Source organism: Nicotiana tabacum, chromosome 16 (assembly GCF_000715075.1).
Source record: "Nicotiana tabacum cultivar K326 chromosome 16, ASM71507v2, whole genome shotgun sequence".
Lineage (NCBI taxonomy): Eukaryota > Viridiplantae > Streptophyta > Magnoliopsida > Solanales > Solanaceae > Nicotiana > Nicotiana tabacum.
The window spans coordinates 3,025,662-3,038,947 of NC_134095.1; the positions used below are offsets into that span (position 1 = coordinate 3,025,662).

The 13,286-nt window shown below is 34.4% G+C and overlaps 1 long non-coding RNA gene and 1 pseudogene across 1 annotated transcript; both read right to left on the bottom strand.

Moving 5' to 3' along the window:
• Window positions 1-258: 258 nt before the first annotated feature.
• Window positions 259-3,032, bottom strand: LOC107774030 (uncharacterized). The gene is made up of 3 exons (XR_001645413.2): window positions 2,813-3,032; window positions 601-2,680; window positions 259-515 (listed from the first exon to the last, which is right to left on the bottom strand). It is a non-coding gene; the product is annotated as an uncharacterized LOC107774030 (long non-coding RNA).
• A 5,990-nt stretch (window positions 3,033-9,022) lies between these two features.
• Window positions 9,023-9,335, bottom strand: LOC142170870 (18S ribosomal RNA; annotated as a pseudogene).
• Window positions 9,336-13,286: the final 3,951 nt, after the last annotated feature.

Consider the following 13,286-nt stretch of genomic DNA (forward strand, 5'->3'; position numbering starts at 1 on the left):
TTAAATTTACTCAATTCAACAAGTACTTTTCCCCTGTTAAAATTAGCTAACACACACAAAAATATATTCATACCACTGGACAGAATACCTGTTAAAACTAGCTAACACACACAAAAGCATATCCATATCACTAGACAGAATGAACCCATGGCATCAAGTTGATATGCCTCTGCTTGCCACCAATTTCAACACTTAAATCCAAGGTTAATTACTAAAAATAACTTCAACAAATAAACAATTATTAGAGAAATTCATTACTTTACTCCAACCCCTTCCAATAGCATTAGATACAAAACAGAATATGGCAAAACTATAACTACATTAGAGTTGATGGAGAAATACTCTAAGATCATCTAGACTATTACAATTCACAACTGTCGCAAGTAAACTTAAGAAGTCTTGGTTAATTTAAAAACTTCGTACACCTAGTAGCTATTGATAACAAACAAGCCTTTATTCCATCATGAGCTGTAACATCATGAACAGAGCTGGCTAATCAATCCTCAAAGGTGAATCTGGATATTTTGAGAGGAAAAAAAACAATTTGAGTACTAAATAAAATAAAACATGTTTGATTAAGAACTGAAGATATTAAATTACCTTCTTCAATTTGCTCAAGTTTCTGGACTTCCTCTAAAATATCTTCAAACTTGCATTCTTTAGAAGGTGATCATATCCATTGTTGAGTACAAATAAGAGCTTCTACTATTTTTGGCGATAAAGAACTCCGATAAGTAAAAGCCGACTCAAATGCAACAGCAGAAATAAGAATAGAAAGAACATCCCGAGCAATTTTTGAAATAATTGGATATTTACTAGATGAAGCTTTCCACCAACTCAAGATATTAAAATCCTTGATTTTCACCACATCATCTATCAAGTATATCTCAAGATCGGATTTTCTTTCACTATTTCCCTCCTCTTCCATATATTTCTCCCATTGAGATTGTAACAAATTACCAGGTTCACTCGTCATACTGATGTCACCTTCAATATTGTCATTAGAATTCTCAAAGAAAGAATCATTGTAGTGATTATATAAGTGAGTCAAAATACTGCCCACATCTTCAGATTTATTCTTTCCAACAAAGGACCATATGCAATGGAAATAATGTAGTTCACATACTTCATCTTATATCTGGAATCTAACACAACATCAATAATTACTAGCATATTCATACTTCAAATTTACCCCAATATTTCCCAAACTTACTTTTTATCCTTTTTGCCATATCAACCAAAGTAAGATCATCACTTTTAGTATACTTAATAATATCATTTCGAAGATTAAAAAATTCATGGAAGAAAGAATTGGAAGTAGCATACAAACTGCCTGAAAATTTCAAAGTTGTCTGGTAGAAAATGTTAAGAAACTTGACAAAAGCTTTCACATTCTTCCAATCATCTGATGGATTTTCTCTTATTGTACTTATTTCTCGATAGTACTTTTGGTACTTTTGATCCTCTAAATACATTCTTGTAAAAGCTTTTTCAAATTTCAAAGTTTTATCTAACATTGTATATGTCGAATTCCAACTAGTTTCTACATCAAGACTCACAAGACCATGAGTGTCTATCTTAACTTTCTCAACAAATGACTTAAAAGAAGCAAACCTTAAAGTATAAGACCTAACATATTTCACCGCACTCCTTATAAGAGGAATTGGCTCAATTTGTTCATCTAACCCATCTTTTACAATCAAGTTCAAAATATGAGCATTACACCTAATATGTAAAAACTAATTTCCAAGTATTCCCCCTTTCCAATCATCAATAAGCACCTTCAAATGCGTAATGGCAGCATCATTAGCAATTGCATTATCTAGGGTCACTGTAACCAAGTTCTCAATGCCCCAACCTAATAAACATTCCTCAATCCCCTTAGCGATAGTCTCACCCTTGTGATATGGTGTTTGGAAAAAGTTTAGAGAATTTTCTTTTGTAGATTCCATTGATCATCAATCCAATGTGCAGTGATAACCATATAAGTGAAATTTTGGAGTGATGTCCATGTATCATTAGTAAGACATACACGTTGGTTCTTGATAAGCTCTTTAAACTTTTCTTTCTCTTCTTGATAAATCTTCAAACAATGTCGAGCAACAGTTACACGAGAAGGTAATTCAAAATTTGGCAAAGCTTTAGCCATTAGTTTCTTAAACCCTTCTCCCTCAACAACTCTAAATGGTTGCTCATCAATAATTACAAATTCGGCAATGGCCCTCCTTATCTCATCCACATTATGCACCACCCTTTCAGTAGAACCCAAACCACCTGCTAGCCAGCCTTCTTTGGTAGGTTTTAGTGTGGATTGCCTCTTATCAACGAACCTAAAGGGGGACTTGTGACTTTTCACATTTATGTGTGTCCATAACGTAGTAGTCCCATTGATGATTTCGGCCGCAGAGGTTTTAGAATAATAATTGCATTTTGCCCTACATTTACCTCCTTTAGCAATAAATTTGAAGAAATAATCCCAAATCTCAGACGTTCTTCTACCAGTATTCCCAGATTTAGAAAGTACTAGAGGAGTTGTTATTTTTTGCTTTTTAGGAGGAGTGCGTCGATGAGGAGTGCCTTTACCTTGCTATTGAGATGTCATTGGCATAGTCGGAGGAATGTTGACAATCATCTCCACATCCGGTGCAAAATGTGTAGTTTTCATCCGAAAAGAGAGTCACTACACATGATAAAGAAAGTTGTAATCTCAAAGAAATAGTTATTAGCTTATGATACAAAACTAAGCTATTCCCAATGTGAAAGATACAGAATATTCAGGTTGTTAACATATTAAAGAACGATACAAACTTACCCTAAATCAAGATGAGTTGATTCAAAATTAAACTGAATTGGGATGAACTAAACTTGAATCGGATGAACTGAACTTGAATCGGACTAAGTGAACTTGAATTGAAAAGAAAGAGCTCAAGATGTGCGGTTGTAGGGTTTGCTTCTCTCTCAACTTTAGAAGTGAACGAAAGTTTCTTCTCTCCAACTTTGGAAGTGAACTAAACATCAGTACTTGGGTTGGGTGTAATGGTTTGGACTTTTTTACTTAAGTGATCTATGGGTAGTGGACATAAATTGTAAGCCCAAATCTGATGTTAAAAAATAAAAACTATGTTAAAGAAAATTATATTAATTATATTATTATAAAAACTTCTATGTATAAAATAATTTTATATATATATATCGAGTTGGTTTAGTCGCGGGTTAACTTTTTTTTAGTTAATACCAAACGAAACCATTTATAGTCAAAAAAAATTTAAATACCAAACCACTAGTGGGGTTTTTTTTTTTTTTGGTTTGACTCGGTTTGTCGATTTGGTGCGTTTTGCAGTTTGGTTTTGTTCACCCTTATATACTATTATGGTTTTTTTAGGAGCATGTTCCCTATAAATTATAAGAGATATAATGATAGGGGACATGTGATATTCATTTGTAAAAATACATTGTGGGTGACTCATTCATTCTATTTACTTAAATGTCATTTATGTTATGATGAATATCACATTATGGTGGATGTCTACTCTTCTTCCATGATCTTTAGCTAAAATGCTTAATGACATATTCAATGACATAATTTGTATGTTCAATGACATATTCCATTACATATTTTCTTCACTTTTTATGCCTATATAAAGGCCTTGTAATAGATAGGAAAAATACACAATTGAAGAAGAAATAAGAATCTCTCTTCCTCTCTTTCTCTCTATATCTCTTAGTTTGTTTTTGCTTGTTCTATATTGTTATTTTGGGTTATATTTCATAACACGTTATCAGCACGAAGCTCTAATTTTATTCTTAACTCCAGCTAAGTTGAGCCATATTTTATTGAGTTTTCACTATGTCAAATTTATCAAAACTTGAATTTGTGGCACTTGACATCACCGGGAAGAACTATTTATCATGGGTCCTTGATGCTGAAATTCACCTCGACGCTAAAGGTCTTGGAAATACGATTATACAAGGAAATGAAGCATCAAATCAGGATAAAGCGAAAGCCATGATTTTCCTTCGCCATCATTTACATGAAGGGTTAAAAACTGAATATTTAACAGTAAAAGATCCACTTGAATTATGGATTAATTTGAAGGATCGATATGACCACCTAAAACTTACGGTATTACCAAAAGCTCGGTATGAGTGGATACATTTAAGGTTGCAAGACTTTAAAACTGTAAGTGAGTATAATTTTGCTATCTTTAAAGTAAGTTCTCTATTAAAATTATGTGGAGACACTATCACAGATGAGGACTTATTGGAAAAAATATTTTCTACTTTTCACGCTTCAAATGTGGTGCTACAACAACAATACCGTGAAAAAGGTTTTAAGAAATATTCTGAGTTAATCACATGCCTACTTGTGGCTGAGCAGAATAATACTCTATTAATGAAAAATCATGAAGCCCGTCCTACTGGGTCAGCTCCATTTCCGGAAGTGAATGCTATAGCAACATATGATAAGTTTGAAAGAAAACAAAATAATTACCGTGGTCGTGGACATGGTCATAAACGTGGACGTGGAAGGGGGCGAAATAATTATCGTCATTGTGGTGGAAATAAATTGGAGAACAATAAGGGTTCTCAAATTAATCATTCAAAAGGTAAAGCTAGTATGTGTCACCGATGTGGTATGAGAGGTCATTGGGCGCGCATTTGTCGTACGCCAGAACATTTTGTCAAACTTTATCAAGCCTCCCTCAAGAAAAAAGAAAATAATGTGGAGGCACACTTGACCTTTCAAAATAATAATGATGAAGCAGGTCCCTCAAATAAATATGATTCTAAGGCACATCCTGCATATAAAGATGATGATTTTGAAGGCCTAACAAATATTACTCATTTAGAAGTTGGAGACTTCTTTGAGGATATTGACTGAAGAATGAATCATCTTACTGGGGAATGAAGTTATAAAAGTTGTTATGTTTATGTTTGCAACTAGTTTATTTTTTCTTGAGTGTATTTTCCTAATGCATCATGTATTGCTAGTTTCTATATTTCTAATGTATTTCTTAATGTTTTTTTTGCTTGTCTTTCATATTTCTTATGATGTATTATTTGTCTTTTTTATGAAGAATATGAAAATTCCACAGTCTTCAGTTGGACTCAAGATTAATAAAAATGATATATGTCTTTTGGATAGTGCTACAACACACACTATTTTAAAAGATAAGAGATATTTCTCTTATTTGGTAATGAAAGAAGCGAATGTTAATACAATATCCGATAGTACAAGATTAATTGAAGGTTCTGGAAGAGCCAATTTATTACTACCAGGAGGAACAAATTTGGCTATTGATGAAGCACTATATTGTAGTAAATCTCAAAGAAACTTATTAAGTTTCAAAGATATTCGCCAAAATGGCTATCATATTGAGACTACAAATGATGAAAAGATTGAATATCTTTATATTACTACAATAACGTCCGGTAAGAAATATGTGCTTGAAATGTTACCCGCTTTTTCCTCCGGCTTATACTACACAAGTATTAGCAGGATTGAAACACATGCCGTAGTAAACAAGAAGTTTACTAATCAAGATAATTTTATTATTTGGCATGACCGGTTGGGCCATCCTGGTTCTAATATGATGCGTAAAATAATTGAGAATTCACATGGACATGCAATGAAGAATCAGAAAATTCTTCAATTTAAGGAATTCTCTTGTGCTGCATGTTCTCAAGGAAAATTAATTATTAGACCATCAACTATTAAAGTTAGGATGGAATCCCCTGCATTTCTGGAACGTATACAAGGTGATATATGTGGGCCCATTCACCCTCCATGTGGACCATTCAAATATTATATGGTTTTGATAGATGCATCTACAAGATGGTCACATGTGTGCTTACTATCAACTCGCAATATGGCATTTGCGAGATTGTTGGCTCAAATAATAAAGCTAAGAGCACAGTTTCCAGATTATGCAATTAAGACAATCCGTCTTGATAATGCTGGTGAGTTTACATCCCAAGCCTTTAATGATTATTGTATTTCAACTGGGATAACCATTGAGCATCCGGTTGCTCATGTTCATACACAAAATGGTCTAGCAGAATCATTGATCAAACGCCTCCAATTAATTGCTAGACCAATGCTTATGAGAACAAAACTTCCCATTTCAGTATGGGGTCATGCTATTTTGCACGCAGCATCACTTGTGCGGATAAGGCCCACAAGTTATCATAAAGTCTCCCCATTGCAATTGGCTTTTGGTCAGGAGCCAAATATTTCCCATCTTAGGATCTTTAGTTGTGCGATATATGTTCCAATTGCTCCACCACAACGCACAAAGATGGGTCCTCAAAGAAGATTGGGGATATATGTTGGATATGAATCTCCTTCAATTATAAAATATCTAGAGCCGATGACTGGAGATTTATTTATGGCAAGATTTTCTGATTGTCATTTTGATGAATCAGTATATCCAACATTAGGGGGAGAAAATAAGCAGCTGAAAAAGAATATAGATTGGAATGCATTATCACTGTCTCATTTAGATACTCGAACAAATCAATGTGAACAAGAGGTTCAAAAGATTATTCATTTGTAAAATATTGCAAATCAATTACCAGATGCATTCACTGACCTACCAAGGGTGACCAAGTCACATATTCCAGCTGCTAATGCACCAATTCGAGTTGATATCCCGGCAGCACAATTAATTAAAGCAAATGAGTCTAAGCCATGCTTGAAACGTGGTAGACCAATCGGTTCTAAAGATAAAAATCCTCGAAGAAGAAAAGGAGCAAATGATCAAAGTGAACATAACACGGAGGTAGTGGCTCAAGAAGAGCCCCAAGATGTAACAAATGATAAGACCTTAGGGGAGGTCCAGGTACCTGAAAATAATGAAAATGAAGAGATATCAATAAGTTACGTCTCAACCGGGAAAAGATGGAACCGAAATAATGTTGTTATCGATAACATTTTTGCTTATAATGTTGCTGTTGAAATAATGCAACAAGATGAGGATCTTGAACCAAAATCTGTCAATGAATGTAGACAGAGAAATGATTGGCCAAAATGGAAAGACGCTATCCAGGCAGAGTTAACTTCACTTGGAAAACGTGAAGTCTTCGGACCCATAGTTCGAACACCTGAAGGCATAAAGCCAGTAGGGTATAAATGGGTTTTTGTGCGGAAACGAAATGATAAAAATGAAGTCGTTAGATATAAAGCACGACTTGTGGCACAAGGGTTTTCCCAAAGGCCTGGAATTGATTACATGGAGACATATTCTCCTGTAGTGGATGCTATCACCTTCAGGTATCTCATAAATATGGCAGTGCAAGAAAAACTTGATATGCATCTAATGGATGTTGTTACAGCCTATTTGTATGGATCATTAGACAACGAAATTTTTATGAAAGTACCTGAGGGATTTAAAGTGCCAGAAGCATATAAAAGTTTTCGAGAAACTTGCTCAATAAAGCTTCAGAAATCTTTATACGGATTGAAACAATCAGGTCATATGTGGTACAATCGCCTGAGTGAATACCTGTTGAAAGAAGGGTACAAGAATGATCCAATTTGTCCTTGTGTCTTTATAAAAAGGTCTGGATCTGAATTTGTTATAATCGATGTGTATGTTGATGATTTAAATATCATTGGAACTCCTGAGGAGCTTCCAAAAACAGTAGACTGTTTGAAGAAAGAATTTGAAATGAAAGATCTTGGAAAGACAAAATTTTGTCTTGGTCTACAAATTGAGTATATGAAAGATGGAATATTTGTCCATCAATCAACATATACCGAAAAGATTTTAAAGCGATTCTATATGGATAAAGCACATCCATTGAGTACCCCAATGGTTGTGAGATCACTTGATATAAAGAAAGATCCATTCCGACCTCATGAAAATGATGAAGAGCTTCTTGGTGCCGAAGTACCATATCTTAGTGCAATTGGGGCATTAATGTATCTTGCCAATAATTCCCGACCAGATATAGCCTTCTCAGTAAGTTTATTGGCAAGATTTAGTACTTCGCCAACACAAAGACATTGGAATGGTATTAAACATATATTCAGATACCTCCAAGGGACCATTGATATGGGTTTATTTTATTCAAACGAATCCAAGCCATCATTGATTGGTTATGCAGGATATTTGTCTGATCCACACAAAGGTCGATCTCAGACAGGCTATTTATTTACAAGTGGAGGTACAGTCATATCATGGCGTTCGACAAAACAAACTATGGTTGCTACTTCTTCAAATCATGCAGAGATAATAGCCATTCACGAAGCAAGTCGAGAATGCGTTTGGTTAAGATCTATAACTCAACACATTCAGCAAACATGTGGTTTTTCTTCGAAAGAGAATATTCCAACAATATTGTATGAAGACAATGCTGCATGCATAGCTCAATTGAAAGGAGGATATATCAAAGGAGATAGAACAAAATACATTTCACCAAAATTCTTTTTCACTCATGATCTTCAGAAGAATGGTGAAATAGATGTACAACAAGTTCGTTCAAGTGATAATTTGGCTGATCTGTTCACTAAGGCATTACCAACCTCAATATTTGAAAAGCTGATATATAAGATTGGAATGCGTCGTCTTCGAGACATTAAGTGATTTTTCATCAGGGGGAGTAACTATACGCTGCACTCTTTTCCTTAGCCAAGGTTTTGTCCCACTGGGTTTTCCTGGTAAGGTTTTTAATGAGGCAGCAAGCAATGCATATCATAAATAATTATGTACATCCCAATATTTTTTTAGAGAGTTTTTAACAAGGCACATTATCTATGGACATCCAAGGGGGAGTGTTATGATGAATATCACATTATGGTGGATGTCTACTCTTCTTCCATGATCTTTAGCTAAAATGCTTAATGACATATTCAATGACATAATTTGTATGTTCAATGACATATTCCATTACATATTTTCTTCACTTTTTATGCCTATATAAAGGCCTTGTAATAGATAGGAAAAATACACAATTGAAGAAGAAATAAGAATCTCTCTTCCTCTCTTTCTCTCTATATCTTCTACCTCCACGCGGCATTGCTCCGTCAGGCTTTCGCCCATTGCGGAAAATTCCCCACTGCTGCCTCCCGTAGGAGTCTGGGTCGTGTCTCAGTCCCAGTGTGGCTGATCATCCTCTCGGACCAGCTACTGATCATCGCCTTGGTAAGCTATTGCCTCACCAACTAGCTAATCAAACGTGAGCCCCTCCTCGGGCGGATTCCTCCTTTTGCTCCTCAGCCTACGGGTATTAGCAGTTGTTTCCAGCTGTTGATTTGATTTCTTCAATATTGATTGTATGATGTCGCTGCTATCAAAATATACCTACGTAGTATTTATTGCACTTTTAAGAACTCTATCTTGAAGATATTATTTTAGCTAAGATTAACCCTCATTTATATTAATTTAATTAGTTGAACCAAGATCTATATCTTTTGGTTGAACAATTCCTACCACGGGCTGATTTATAGCCCAATATATAGGGCACATGAACTTATGATTTCTTCACCGAACTAGGTATTTTGTGTAATGAGATTAAGTTATGCACTTGACTGAATACTAAATTATTTGCCTAGAGTAGCAGAGATCAATTCTCACTTAATATTTTTTTTTTTTTTTTGCTTTTCTTTACTTGTGCACCCAATTTATAAAAAAGCTAGATCCGTGTCTAGTTCGTACGAATATGAGATGCTAAAATATATAATATTACAATTATTCAGTTTTACTTTAAATTAAACTGAAACCTTTTCTTTAAATGAATATACTATGTGCCATGAAAATAATGTCATTTATTATATGAGATCCAACTATGTTCTTGTTCTTACCTCAAATTATCACGACATTCAAAATTCTACTCTAACTTCTAACTTTTCTATCTCAATCTTTGGACATTTACTTTTACATTTATCAATTTCTCCCCTCGTAAGAATGTTTATTCACTACCCCTGTTATTCTACCTGCATTCATTCTTCAATACTATCTTTAATACTTGACCACGTAGTCATCAAGAAAGAGAAATTAAAGGATATAATTAAGTGATTAACCCCAAATTATATAGCAAAAAGAAATACTTAACTATCTAACAACCAATAAAGTGAGAAAATATAGGTCATAACCCGTCTGACTATAGAATTTCAATGCTTGCTCACCAAGTATTTATATAGTATTTATTTATTTGCTTGCACACCAAGTATTTATTTATTTGCTTGCACACCAAGTATACAATCAAGTATCTACTATTCTTAATGACCTGTTTAGGAGTTATCTAAGTATAAATTACTTGGCATTAATTTAAATACAGATTATAAAGAATGATATGAGTATGAAAAAAGAAATTAAAAATTTGTTACTTTGACGGTAACCGACCATGAGCCCAGTAAAGTCATGTACTTAATTACAATTACAGTTAATATTTTTACACTAAACCACTCCTTTTTAAGGGTTTATTTAGGGTTTAACTGCAGACTTAATTACAATTTACAGTTAAATCGTTTTACACTAAATCGCTCCTATTTAAGGGTTTAGGGTTTAGTCTAGGGTTTAACAAACAAAAAACAGAGAAGAGGTCAGAGGGAGGATAATAATGGGGATGGCGATGGAGACAGAAGAAGAATCAGCGACAGCACAAGAACAAGAGATGATTGAATTGGGGAATTTATCATATCATGTAGTGGAATCAATTTTCTCTAAAATTCCCTTAAAATCTCTTGTTCAATTAAAAACTGTCTCTAAAACATGGCGAAATTCCATCACAAATATCCGCATTTTTTACCCTCCCACAACTTCTACTGGCCTTATACTTTTTCTCAAACACAATTCATCCCAAGAATCAATCTTTTTGAAATTACATGATCAACCCCAGAAAAAATTAGCCCAATTTTGTACTCTCCATTCTTCTTCTACCCATAATTTTCCTTATTTGATTGATTCTTGTAATGGTCTTCTTTTATATGCATCTCTTAACAATGAGTTTTGGAATTATCATATTTCTTCCCCTGTACTTGACCAATATGTTACACTTCCTCTTTCTCATCATATTTTAAGGCCTGCTTGTTCAAGTCTTGTTTTTGATGGTTGGAATCATGAGTTTCAAATTATATGTTTTTTCTGGGAAGAAGTTGATTTTGATGCTCAAATGATGAATTGCATGGTTTTTTCATCAGAATTATGGAATTGGAGAGAATCCCAATTGAGAATATTGAACTCTGAACTTCTTTTACAAGATGGATTCTTGAGAGGACAATGTTATAGTCCAAGTGTTTTTTCTGGTGAAAGATTGTATTGGATATGGAGTTTGTGTTTGTTAGTATATGATTGTAAAGGAGAGTTCTTTACATTATTTCCTTTGCCAAAAAATCATAGTGGGAAAAAATCAAGAAAAGGTGTCTATTCTCAGTTTTTATGGGAATCAGAAGGACTAATACAATTTTGCGATCCAGTTAAAAGTGGATTTTTCATATGGAGTTTTAGAGGAAACAACAATAATTTTGATTTATGGAGGCTTAATCATTTTATAAGATTAAATGATTTGATTAATGATCAAGATACAAGGTTGAGTATGGGATATTCAATTAGGCCTTGTGCATTTAATAAAGATTTGCAGGTCTTATATTTGCATGTAATGCCACATACAATTGTTTCATATAGTTTTGAGACTAGAGAATTGGTACAAGTTTGGTCATATTGCTATAGCAGAGGAGAAGTAGAGGATTGTTGGATTTGCAAGATTCATCCTTTTGTATTTACTTCTGTTGATTTGCTTGCCTTAACAAATTGAGGCCAGTTGATTATTAGGAGGTAGTAGCAGCTTATAGCAATTTTCTTTTCTTTATATTCATATACATTGAGACACTAGAATAATATTTCCTATATGAAAACTGTAGAGGCATTTCATGTATTCCTATTTTTTTTCCTTATTTCTTTTTAGTTTAAAATCTAGTCATCTAAATTGTGATTATTTTAGTTTAAAAAATCTAGCCATATGCTAAATAATGCAATAAGCTCCCGCTATGCACTAGATTATTTTAGTTCAAAATCTAGTCATATGAATTGTGATTATTTTTGTTAAATTGTGAGATTCTAGAAGGGGGAGCCTTGCGTAACCGGTAAAGTTGCTACCGTGTGACCAGGAGGTTACGGGCTCAAGCCGTGGAAACAGCCTCTTGCAGAAATGCAAGGTAAGGCGTACAATACACCTTTGTGGTCCGGTCCTTTCCCAGACCCCATGCATAACGAGAACTTAGGGCACTGGGCTGTCCTTTTTGTGTTAGTGAGATTCTAATCACACAAATCATGTTGAAGTTTAGTCTTATGGGCAGGGGCGAAGCTACGTTGGCGCAAGGGTGGTCAACTGAACATCCTTTGCCGAAAAATTATACTACGTATAAGGTAAAATATTAGTACTTGTTATTGATTAAAAAATAGACTTTGAACACCCTTGCATAGCCCATTGGCAAAGGATTTTTGAACACCCTTATTGAATTTCCTGACTTTCGTCACTGCTTATGATTTATCTTTTATTTAAGTGGATCAACCAATTTATGCTAACACAAAGATTTTCTGTGTTATATATCGTTTTTTGTTTTATTGTATTTTGTCGAATGATGATAGGCTATAATTACGTGTTTTAGTTGATTATTACACTCTAATTTACTGCACTTTAGTTGAGTTTGCGCTTTAATCGCAAGTGTTTTGCACTAATTATGTGTTTTATGCCTTGTAGGTGTGATTCCGAGCTATATAGATGTTAAGGAATGAATTTAAGTGATTTGAAGCTTTGAAGTCTGAGTAAAAGCTCAAGGAATTAAGCCGGGATCGTGTTCGGGGGTCAAATTTGATAGTTGAGAACAAATGAAGACTCGATGAGGCATATTGCGTACTGTCTAGTAAAATGCACATAACTTTTTACTCAGAACTTCATTTTGGCTTCATAATATATGGTTGGAAAGATAACTCAAAGGATTATAACTTTCATATTTTGAGTTTTTCCAAATTCTAAACGGAACAGGATGAAACACCGTGGTTTCACCGCAATCGCGGCAAAACCGCGGCAGAGTGCAGACGCAGACAATTGAAGAATCAGAGGCCATGTTTGGCCGCGGTTTGACCGCGACCACGGTAGAACCGTGGCAGGAGGCGGAAATTTCAGGGACTAAAGTGCAAAACACGGGATTTTTAGCCCAAAACCCTATTTTAAACACTAGACTCCGCCCAAGAGAGGATGTATTATTTTGGAGAGTTTTTTTGGCAAGAAGAACAAGTGTGAGAGAGCACCCAAAACATCTTGGTTTCTTCTTCTCTTTATTT